This window comes from Nicotiana sylvestris, chromosome 7, assembly GCF_000393655.2.
Source record: "Nicotiana sylvestris chromosome 7, ASM39365v2, whole genome shotgun sequence".
In the NCBI taxonomy this organism is placed as follows: domain Eukaryota; kingdom Viridiplantae; phylum Streptophyta; class Magnoliopsida; order Solanales; family Solanaceae; genus Nicotiana; species Nicotiana sylvestris.
Genome location: NC_091063.1, coordinates 86798899 through 86810787, shown reverse-complemented (window position 1 = coordinate 86810787; position 11889 = coordinate 86798899).

Here is an 11889-nt window from a genome sequence, read left to right as displayed (position 1 = left end):
TCTGCGACCTCTTCTACGCATTTGCGGCGTTGCACCTGTGGTCCGAATCCTCAGGTGCGGAAATGACAGAAGCAGAAAATTTGCAGCACAACTCCAAAAACCCAAACTCTCTGTCAATCATCCAAATCCGTCTCGAGGCCCTCAGGACCTCAACCAAAATTACGAATAAGTCACATACCACTATTCAAACTTGTACCAACCCTCAGAACACTCAAAACAACGCCGAAACACCAAATCACTCTCGGATTCAAGCCTAAGGATACCGAAACTTCCGAATCCTGCAAACAATCAAAAAGTCTATCAAACCTCGTCCGAATGACCTAAAATTTTGCAAACACATCCCAAATGACACAACGGACCTATTCCAATTTTCGTAACTCTATTACGACCCTTATATCAAAATTTTCACTACCAACCAGAAAACACCAAAATTCTAATTTCGCCAATTCAATCCTAAATCTACTCTGAACCTCCTAAATACATTCCGATCATGCTCCTAAGTCCCAAATCACCATCCAAACCTTAGGAATTCACATCCGGGACCTTTTTCACATAAGTCAACATCCGTTTGACTTTTCCAACTTAAGCTTACTCAAAAGAGACTAAGTGTCTCATTCCTTTCCAAAACCACTCCGAACCTGAACCAACCAACCCGATACCACATAATACAACTGAACAAGACATAAAAAAGCAGAAATGGGGAAATGGAGTGGTAACTCATGAAACGACCGGCCGGGTCGTTACATCCTCCCCTTCTTAAATAAATGTTCGTCCTCAAACGAGTCAAGAAACATACCTGAAGCCTCAAATAAGTGAGGATATCTACTCCGCATCTCCCGCTCGGTCTCCCAGGTAACCTCTTCCACGGGCCGACCTCTCCACTGCACTTTCACTGAAGTTATATCCTTTGATCTCAAATTTCGAACCTGACGCCCCAAAATAGCCACTAGCTCCACATCATAAGTCAAATCACTGTCTAATTGAACCATGCTGAAATCCAAAATATGAGACGGATCGCCAATACACTCTGAAGCATAGAAACATGAAATACCGGATGCACACTCGATAAGCTAGGTGGCAAAGCAAGCTCATAAGCCACCTCCCCAATCCTCCGAAGCACCTCAAAAGGCCCAATGAACCAAGGACTCAATTTACCCTTCTTCCTAAATCTCATAACACCCTTCGTGGGTGAAACCTTCAGTAGAACCTTCTCCACAACCATGTAGGACACATCACGAACCTTCCTATCAGTATAACTCTTTTGTCTCGACTGCACTGTACAAAGCCGCTCCTGGATCACCTTCACCTTGTCCAAAGCATCCTGCACCAAGTCTGTACCCAAAAGCCTAGCCTCACCCGTCTTAAACCAACCAACTGGAGATCTACACCGTCTCCCATACAAAGCCTTATATGGATCCATCTGAATACTCGACTGATAACTATTGTTATAAGCAAACTCCGCGAGTGGTAGAAACTGATCCCATGAACCGCCGAAATCTATGACACAAGCACGCAACATGTCCTCCAATATCTGAATAGTGCGCTCGGACTGCCCTCCCTTTGAGGGTGAAAAGTTGTGCTCAACTCAACCTAAGTACCCAACTCTCTCTGCACGGATCTCCAAAACTGTGAAGTAAATTGAGTACCTCTATCTGAAATAATGGAAACTGGGACACCATGCAAGAGAACAATCTCTCGGATATAGATCTCTGCCAACCGCTCTGAAGAATATGTAGTACACATAGGAATGAAGTGCGCGGACTTGGTCAGCCGATCCACAATCACCCAAATAGCATCGAACTTCTTTAAAGTCCGTGGGAATCCAACTACAAAATCCATGGTGATACGCTCCCACTTCCACTCTAGAATATCCATCTGCTGAAGCAAGACACCCGGTCTCTGATGCTCATATTTCACATGCTGACAATTGAGACACCAAGCTACAAATCCCACAATATCCTTCTTCATTCTCCTCCACCAATAATGATGTCTTAGATCCTGATACATCTTCGCGGCACCCGGATGGATAGAATACCGCGAGCTATGGGCCTCCTCCAGAATAAACTCCCAAAGCCCGTCTACATTGGGCATGCATATCCGGCCCTGCATCTTCAACACCCCATTATCACCAATGGTCACATATCTGGCATCCCCGTGCTGAACTCTGTCCTTAAGGACAAGCAAATGAGAATAATCATACTGGTTCTCTCTGATGCGATCAAACAAGGAAGACCGAGAAACCACACAAGCTAAGACCGACTGGGCTCTGAAATATCCAACCTCACAAACCGATTGGCCAAGGACTGAACGTCAACTACAAGAGGTCTCTCCCCAACAGGAATAAATGCAAGAATGTCCATACTCACCGCCTTCTTACTCAAGGCATCAGCCACTACATTGGCCTTTCCCAGATGGTACAAGATAGTAATATCATAATCCTTTAGTAGCTCCAACCATCTCCACTGCCTCAAATTGTGATCCTTCTACTTGAACAAGTGCTGGAGGCTACAATGATCAGTAAACACCTCACAAGACACACCATAAAGATAATGCCTCCAAATCTTCAATGCGTGAACAGTGGCAGCCAACTCTAGATCGTGAACAGGGTAGTTCTTCTCATGGGGCTTCAACTGACAAGAAGCATAAGCAATCACTCTACCCTCCCTCATCCACATACACCCAATACCCACTCTCGAAGCATCATAATACACTGTATATGAACCGGAAGCTGATGGAAAGACTAACACTAGAGCTGTGGTCAAGACAATCTTGAGCTTCTGAAAGCTCGCCTCACACTCATCCGGCCACCTGAATGGAGCACCCTTTTGGGTCAATTTGGTCAAGGATGATGCTATAGATGAAAATCCCTGAACGAACAGATGGTAATAACCCGCCAATCCCAGAAAGCTGCGAATCTCTGTGGCTAAGGATGGTTTGGGCCAACTCTAAACCGCCTCTATCTTCTTCGGATCAACTTGAATACCCTCACTGGACACCACGTGCCCCAAGAAAGCCACTGAACTGAGCCAAAACTCACATTTGGAGAACTTTGCATAAAGCTTCTCCTCTCTCAATCTCTGCAACACCACTCTTAAATGCTCCGCGTACTCCTCCTGACTACGCGAGTACACCAAAATATCATCAATGAAAACAATCATAAATGAGTTGAGGTAAGGCAGAAACACGATGTTCATCAAATGCATGAACGTTGCTGGGGCATTGGTCAGCCCAAAAGACATCACAAGGAACTCTTAATGACCATATCGGGTCCTGAAAGCTGTCTTATGAATATCCGAGTCCCTGATCTTCAACTGGTGATAACCTAAACGAAGACCAATCTTGGAGAACACCCTCGCTCCCTAAAGCTGGTCAAATAAATCATCGATACGAGGCAAAGGATACTTCTTCTTGATTGTAACTTTGTTCAACTACCTATAATCAATGCACATCCTCATCGTGCCATCCTTCTTCTTCACGAATAGAACAAGCGCACCCCAAGGCGACACACGAGGCCGAATAAACCCCTTATCAAGGAGTTCTTGAAGCTGCTCCTTCAACTCCGCTGGTGCCATACGATACAGTGGAATAGAAATGGACTGAGTGTCCAACACCATATCAATACCAAAATCAATATCCTTGTCCAGTGGCATGCCCGACAGGTCTGCAGGAAACACATCTGGAAAGTCCCTCACTACTGGAACCGAATCAATGGTAGGAGCCTCTGTACTGAAAGAAAACCTTTCCCAACCATCTGCTGGGCCTTCAGAAATAAAATCAGCCTAATGGGAACAAAATTAGTCGAACCTCGCCACTCAATCCGTGGCACATCCGGCATAACCAACGTCACTATTTTAACATGACGGTTCAAAATAGCACGACACGGAGATAGCTAATCCATTCCTAATATCACGTCAAAGTCCACCATACAAAGCAACAAAAGGTCCACTCGGGTCTCCAAACCCCCAATAGTCACCATGATCGATATACACGGCCCACAACAATGGTATCGCCTACCGGAGTAGATACACGAATAGATGAAACAATAGACTCATGGGGCGTATCCAAATAACGAGCAAAATATGATGACACATATGAAAAAGTGGAACCAGGATCAAATAACATAGAGGAATCTCTGTGGAAGACTAAGACAATACCTGTAATCACAGCATCTAAAGCAATAGCATCGAGTCTAGATAGGAGTGCATAAAAATGGGCCTAACCACCACCTGATCGATCTCCCCCTCTAGGGCAACCCCTAACTGACTGTCCTTCACTCCTAGCTAGCTGGGTGGGTAGTGAAGTAACTGGTTCTGAAGTCGATGGTTGACTTCTCTAATGAGATAAACCCCCAAGATAACGAGGACATTGCCTCCACACGTGCCCCAACTCTCCACACTCATAACAACCCCCTGGTGCTGGAGACGGGGATTGAAGGGAACCCCTAGCACCAAGATGACTAGCAGAAGAACCTAAAATAGAAGAGCCCTAAACTAATGGAGCACGGGACGAACTCTGGACTGGAAAGGCACCGAGTGATGAATGGCCCTGATGAGAACTGTGAGAACCATGGCCCGATGATGCCCCACGGTAACCTAAGCAGGCTGACTAAGCATACCTGAATGGACGACCTCTGTCGTGATAAAACTAACCCCCATGTGAAGTACCATTAAATCCACCCTAACCACGAGGCCTCTTAGCCTCCCTCTACATCCTCTCCTGACCATGAACCGTCTCAATCTGTCGAGCTATGTCAACAACCTCATCAAAGGTAGCACCAGATACTCTCTCTAGTCATAAGCAACCGAAACTGAATACCAAGGCCATCTATAAACCTCCCGATCTTCTCTCGATCTGTGGGAACCAACCAGACCGCATGACGAGCCAACTCGGAGAACCACATCTCATACTGTGTAAAAGATCTATCTCCTTGACGAAGCTACTCGAACTACCTGCGCAACTCCTCTCGGCGAGACTCAGGTACAAATTTCTCTAGAAAGAGAATGGAGAACTGCTGCAAAGAAAGCGGCGTTGCGCCAACCGGCCTACGCATCTCGTAAGCCTCCCACCAACTAAGTGCAACCCCTAAGAACTAGAAAGTAGTGAATGAGACTCGACTGGTCTCCAAAATACCCGTAGTCCGAAGCATCCTCTAACACTTGTCCAAGAAACCCTGGGCATCCTCACCCTCTGCATCACTGAAAGTCAGAGGCTGAAGTCTACCAAACCTCTCCAATCTGCATTGCTTGTCCTCTAGCATAACAGAAGCTACATAGTCTTGAGCAGCTGAAACCGGCTGGGCTGGAGGTGCCCGGGTGTATGAAGTCCCTGCACGACCTACTCAGGTGTGCGAGCGACGGGAGTCTGAGTGCCTCCTCCGGCCTGAGAAGTAGCTGCATCTATAGTAACTGAGACCGCTTGAGCTAGGCCAGTGCACACTGATAGAATCTGGGTCAGGGCCTCCTCAAGGCCTGGAATCACAATAGGCACAGCCGGTGCCTGAGCTAGTGCTGCTGGAGCATCCACAACTGGAACCTGATTATGAGTTGGGTGGCTAGTGGATATGCAGGTGCTACCCAAGTTGCTGTGCGAGCTATACCCCTACCCCTATCACGGCCTCGATCGCGTCCTCGACCTCTAGTGGCCCCAGCTGGTGGTACTGGTGGCGTCCATCCTAACCAGTAGCACGTGTCCTCACCATCTGTGAGAGAATAGAATAATAGAATTTTAGTACCAGAATCAACAGATTCGCACGACAAGAATTCAAAAATATGAAGTTTATCCTAAAGGTTCTGCAGCTTCCCGAGGATAAGTATAAATGTCTCCGTAGCGATCCGCGAGACTCTACTAAACCTGCTCATGACTCATGAGACCTATGTAACCTAGGCTCTAATACCAACTTGTTACAACCCTAAAACTGACACGGTCGTGATGGCACCTAACGTGAAACTAAGCCAGCCGACACAAACCCCAACACCAACCAGAAATTTATAATAAGCCATTTTTAAGCCATTAATTAACTAAAATCCCATAATATAAGTTAAATAAGCAATGCGAAAATATAACACAAGCCCGACATCGGGGTGTCACCAGTCAAAAGCAAATACAAACTCGTCTAGGAATAAGAAAGGACGGCATAGTCCAAAAATAAACTACTAAGACAATCTAAATGAGATAGGAAGGAGAAGAACTGGGCTGCGAATGCCAACCAACTACCTAGTCAACTCCGGAGACCTATTGGAAGACTGATCAGTACTCGCTATCGCGTCCTAAGACTCCTGGATCTGCACACAAGGTGCAGGGAGTAATGTGAGTACGCCAACTCGGTAAGTAATAGAAGTAAAGGCAATTGAGCAGTAAGAAAACAGGTAATTTCACGTCATAGCACTACAACAACACAATATATGTCCAGAACAATCCCGTAAAACAATAAAACTCGTAAAAATAACTCGGTTTAGTAAAACCTTTTAAAGACATCTTTCAATAGTTTCAAACGGGTGATGAAAACAGTGAGTAAAAGGATAGAAACGTAAGTAGCCCCTCGGGCAAAAGATGTACCACAACCGCCCCTCGGGCTACCTCACAATCACTCGTAATCAGCCCCAGGGGCAATAACATGAAATAACAATAGCCCATCGAATATCACATCTCTCACACTAGGTACCCGCGCTCACTAGGGGTGCTCAGACTCCAGAGGGGCTCCTACAGCCCAAGCGCTATCACAAGCCATCTCGTGGCGTAACAAATCAAGCCCTAGGCCTCTCATATATCACAATCAGTACACATGCTGCGGCGACCAGTCCGATCCCATGATATCCTCACGATACAGGCCCTCGCCCTCACTTAGTCAGAAATCTCTCAAGCCCCTCGGGCAACAATAAAACATGATGCTCAGCCCAAAATATCATTTAAAATATCAAAACGGAATAAATACGGTTGAGTTATGAAAACAGTATAATACAACATGACTGAGTATAAATATGAAGTTAAAATAGTGAGGAATAGTAGTAAAAAAGCCCCTAAGGGCCCAAAACAGTTGGCACGAGGCCCAAATATGGCACTTAGCCCAAACACATGGTAATACTTTCCAAAACACAATGATATCAAATAGTTTTCAATCAAATACGCAACTTAACTGTCGTACGGGACGGACTAAGTCACAATCCCCAACGGTGCACGACCCAACTCTAGTCATCTAGCGTGTGCGTCACCTCAAAGTAGCACAAGGATGTGAAATTTAGGGTTTCATACCCTCATGATAACATTTACAATCATTACTTACCTCAATCCGGTCCAAACTCTATCCAGCTATGCCTTTGCCTCTCGACTCGGCCTCTAAATGCTCCAAACCTAACCAAAATCAGTACCATACCATTAATACGCGCTAAAGGAACAAAGCCCAAGCAAAAATAACCAATTTACATCAAAATCCTGAAATTAGCCAAACTCGACCCCCGGGCCCATATCTCGAATTTTGATAAAAATTACAAAACTAGAATCTTTACACTCTCACGAGTTCACACATACCAAATACATCAAAATCCGACTACAAACGACCCCTCAAATCCCTAAATCAAAGTCTCCAATTTCATACCCTAAATCCCCAATTTTTAACCACTAATTTCCATAAACTCCATGTCTAATCAGTAAAATATCACAATAGAAACGAGTTTTAGTTCCAAGAATCTTACCTTCACGAAATTCCCTCGTCAAATTGCTCTCACAAGCTCCAACCCGAATGAGCAATGGATGAAATAAGCCAAGAATTCACAAAGGCATCTATTTATATGTTCTGCCCAGCGATACCACACCTGCGGTCAAGGCAATCGATGCGGTTCTTCATTAAATCCCCCAAGGCCGCATCTGCATCCAAGAACCGCACCTGCGGTCCCGCAGATGCGCCCAACGCACCGCACCTGCGGCTAAGCTCCAACTGACCCAAATCCACTTCTGTGACCTCTTCTATGCATCTGCGGTCCCTAATCCGTTGGTACGGAATGACAGAAGCAGAAAATCTGCAGCATAACTCCAAAAACCCAAACTCTCCGTCAACTATCCAAATCTGTCCCGAGGCCCTCGGGACCTCAACCAAAATTACGAATAAGTCAAATACCACTATTCAAACTTATACCAACCCTCAGAACACTCAAAACAACGCCGAAACACCAAATCACTCTCGGATTCAAGCCTAAGGATTCCGAAACTTCCGAATCCTGCAAACGATCAAAAGTCTATCAAACCTCGTCTCAATGACCTAAAATTTTGCACACACATTCCAAATGACACAATGAACCTACTCCAATTTCCAGAATTCCATTCTGACCCTTGTATCAAAATTTCTACTACCAACCGGAAAATGCCAAAATTCCAATTTCGCCAATTCAAGCCTAAATCTACTCCGGACCTCCAAAATACATTCTGATCATGCTCCAAAGTAAATCACCTAACGAAGCTATCCGAACCTTCAGAATTCACATCCGAGACCTTTTTCACATAAGTCAACATCCGATTGACTTTTCCAACTTAAGCTTACTCAAAAGAGATTAAGTGTCTCATTCCTTTCCAAAACCACTCCAAACCTGAACCAACCAACCCAATACCATATAATACAGCTGAACAAGACATAAAGAAGCAGAAATGGGGGAAATGGAGCGGTAACTCATGAAACGACCGGTCAGATCATTACATTTCATGAGTTCTATGCTGTCATCGCTCCCAGTGCTAAGTATCTCATTGTATTCTTCTTCTTCCCTAGTGGTTAATTTTTCAAAACCAAGATTTCTTCTTTCTGAATTAATCAAATCTCTGAATAATATGGAAATCTCTTGGCTATCCTCCGCTAATAAATGTATATGATCTCCTGTAGACAATAAATTGCGTCAAGAAAATTAAATCAAGACCGAAAAATATTGCAACAATCGTAGTATTTTATTTCAAACAATATGAGTGTTACAATCTCTATGAATCCTCCGATTCTTCTTTCCAACAGTAAATAAAAGAGCTTTTGAGCTTAATCTTGATTTTTTTTACTGTAATCCAAGTGCTTGAGGTCTGATCTTGATCGTGACATCTTTTTAATCCAAGGGTTTGCGGCTTATTCTTGAATCTTCGTCTTGATATTTTTAATCCTTAGAACACTTGAATGCTTGCAGTTTTAAGAGAAATCTGCAGCGTTTGATCCACGAGCTCTCTCTTGCTTGTTGTTATAACTTTTAGTGTCTTTTTTGAGTTATGAAGACCTCTATTTATAGTTATGGGAGAGAAGAGTTATATAAGAACAAACTCTTTCCAACCAATCAAATTGAAGAGTGACAAGGCCGCAATTTAATGTGGCTTGGCATGCCTTGCATGGCATGATCCCATTGGCTCTTCTGTTTGACTTGGTGCGCCACATCATTTGACATGTGGCATCAAACTGGACCTCTAGAAAGATGACATCTTGGGCTTAATGAAGTGGTTTCATCACTTTTGCCCAACTAAATGGGCTAGCCCAATGGATTAAGACTTATTTATTTAATCCATATATGTTAGACTTATATAATTAATTCAATTATATTAGCTCATAATATTTATTTGGACCAAAATATATTTAATTTAAGATCAAATCCAAATTTCTTATGAATTTAAATCTAATAATATTTTCATTGCCTACATCTCCGATTTGAAATCTTGTCGGGCTAAAAGCACTATCTGATGATGGTTGAATAGCCAGGATATCTCGGGCCATTATTGAAAGTGTTGGAAAAGTCTTGCCACGCTCCCTCCACCATGCTAAAAGTTGTTCGTTGCCTTCTTTGTCTTTAATACTTTCCAATCCTTGATTAAGATAATAATCAAGTTCATCATCAATAGAGGAATCAAAACATGTTATATCATCCATATCTTCCCATAGAACTTCTACTCTAGACTTAGAAGTAGAAGGAGCAATTTCACCATTTGTTGTTTCCATAGATTTATATTTATCAAACGTTGATCTAGCATAAGAATATATGTTAGTTTGGCAGTCTTCGAGAGATGGTTGTTCATTTTATTGAATTGCTAAATTCTCATAAATTTTACGAACAAGTCCCCTTGCACCTCTTAATGTTAAAGATGGGTTAAGTAGAGTAAAAATTAAATATACTTGGGAAATAGGGAAAAAATACTTTTTAAATTTTGCAATCATTTCATTAATGGTCGGTGCATAAGTTGAATTTGTTTTATACTTATCAAATACAACAGAAATTTCACAAATATACTATAATATTTATGTAACAGCAAGATAATATATACCAGAAAATTATTTTGTAGCATAATTATTTTTTTCTAAAAATTTAGTAAGCTCTTTCACATATGGTACGTTGATTGACTTTATCATGTTTAAAAAATTTCCATACAAGTGATATTTTGGTTCGTTCACCCTTAGGCTTACCCCTTACAGGGGGTACGGGGATAAAGCTCCAGAGCGAGATTGACTCTAGGTTGGAGCTTGTGTTGCGGGACTAGTGGGTGTTTCATCTAATTCTTCTTCCTCATTTTATTCTTCCTCGTTTTCTTCTTTCTTATTTTCTTCTGTTTGGGTCATCACTTGTTTTAAAATAAAATTCTATGTTCTAAGGTCTTAAAAATCTCTTTTAGTATTACCTCGATTTGCGTAGCAGTCCGAGCACGTAGCCAGAAAGCCTAGATGTGAAAATCTGTGAAAAATGATAAATTTTGACTGTAAAATGAGCTAATTTGACTTCAGTCAATATTTTGGGTAAACGGACCCGGACCCGGACCCGTGATTTGACGATCTCGGAAGGTTTATAGAAAAATATGGGACTTGGGCGTATGCCCGGAATCAAATTCCGAGGTCCCAAGCCCGAGAAATGAATTTCTAAAGAAAATTATTTTATGAAATTATTTAAAGGAAATTGAGATGAATTTTCATTAGAACATGTTGGTATTGGGACCGTATTTTGGTTCCGGCAGCCGATACAAGTCTTATATATGATTTAAGATAATTGTGTGAAGTTTGGTAAGAAACGGTGTCCATTTGACGTGATTCGGACCATAATTGGAAATTTTGATGTTTAAGAAGTTTTGATATATTTTCATTGATATTGAGGTCGATGTTTTTGATGTTATTTTGGTGATATGAGTACACGAATAAGTCCGTGGGATATTTTTGAGGTTTTGTGTATATTTTATTTGGAGCCCCGAGGGCTCGGGTGAGTTTTGGATAGGCCACGGAGTGCATTTGGAACTTAGAGAAATTGCAGTATTTTAGCTGGTGTGCCCAGGCCTGCAGGCTTCGCATGGCTCGCAAATACGAAACCAGCCCATACCTGCCTTGGCTCGCAAATGCAAAATTCTCTTCGCAAATGCGAAGATTTGCCAATGGGTCAGTAATCGCAAATGCGTCCTATGTATCGCAGATGCGACACTATTTTCGCAAATGCGAAAGTTTAGCATTTCTGAAGGGTTCGCAAATGCGAACCCTGTTTCGTAATTCCCAAGTTAGCAGAGGAGCGAACCCCTGTTCGCATTTCCCATACCTGCGACCTGCAACTTTTATACTTAACCGAAATTAAACCCATTTTTCATATTCTCTCAAAACATAAACACTCTAGGACGATTTTTCAAAGGCTTCTTCTTCTCCAAATCAATTGTAAGTCATTTTTAACTAGTTTTCTTTGATCATTATCATCTTTTAACATGATTTCAACTCAAAATCAATGATTTTCATGGGGGAAATTGGGTATTTTGGGTAGAACCTAGGTTTTTCAAAAATTGGGGATTTGGACCTCGATTTGAGGTCTGATTTCAAAACAAATCATATATTTGGGTTCGTGGGAGAATGAGTAATCGGGTTTTGACCATGTGGGCCCGGGGACATTTTTTGACTTTTTGGGTAAAACTTTAGTTAAC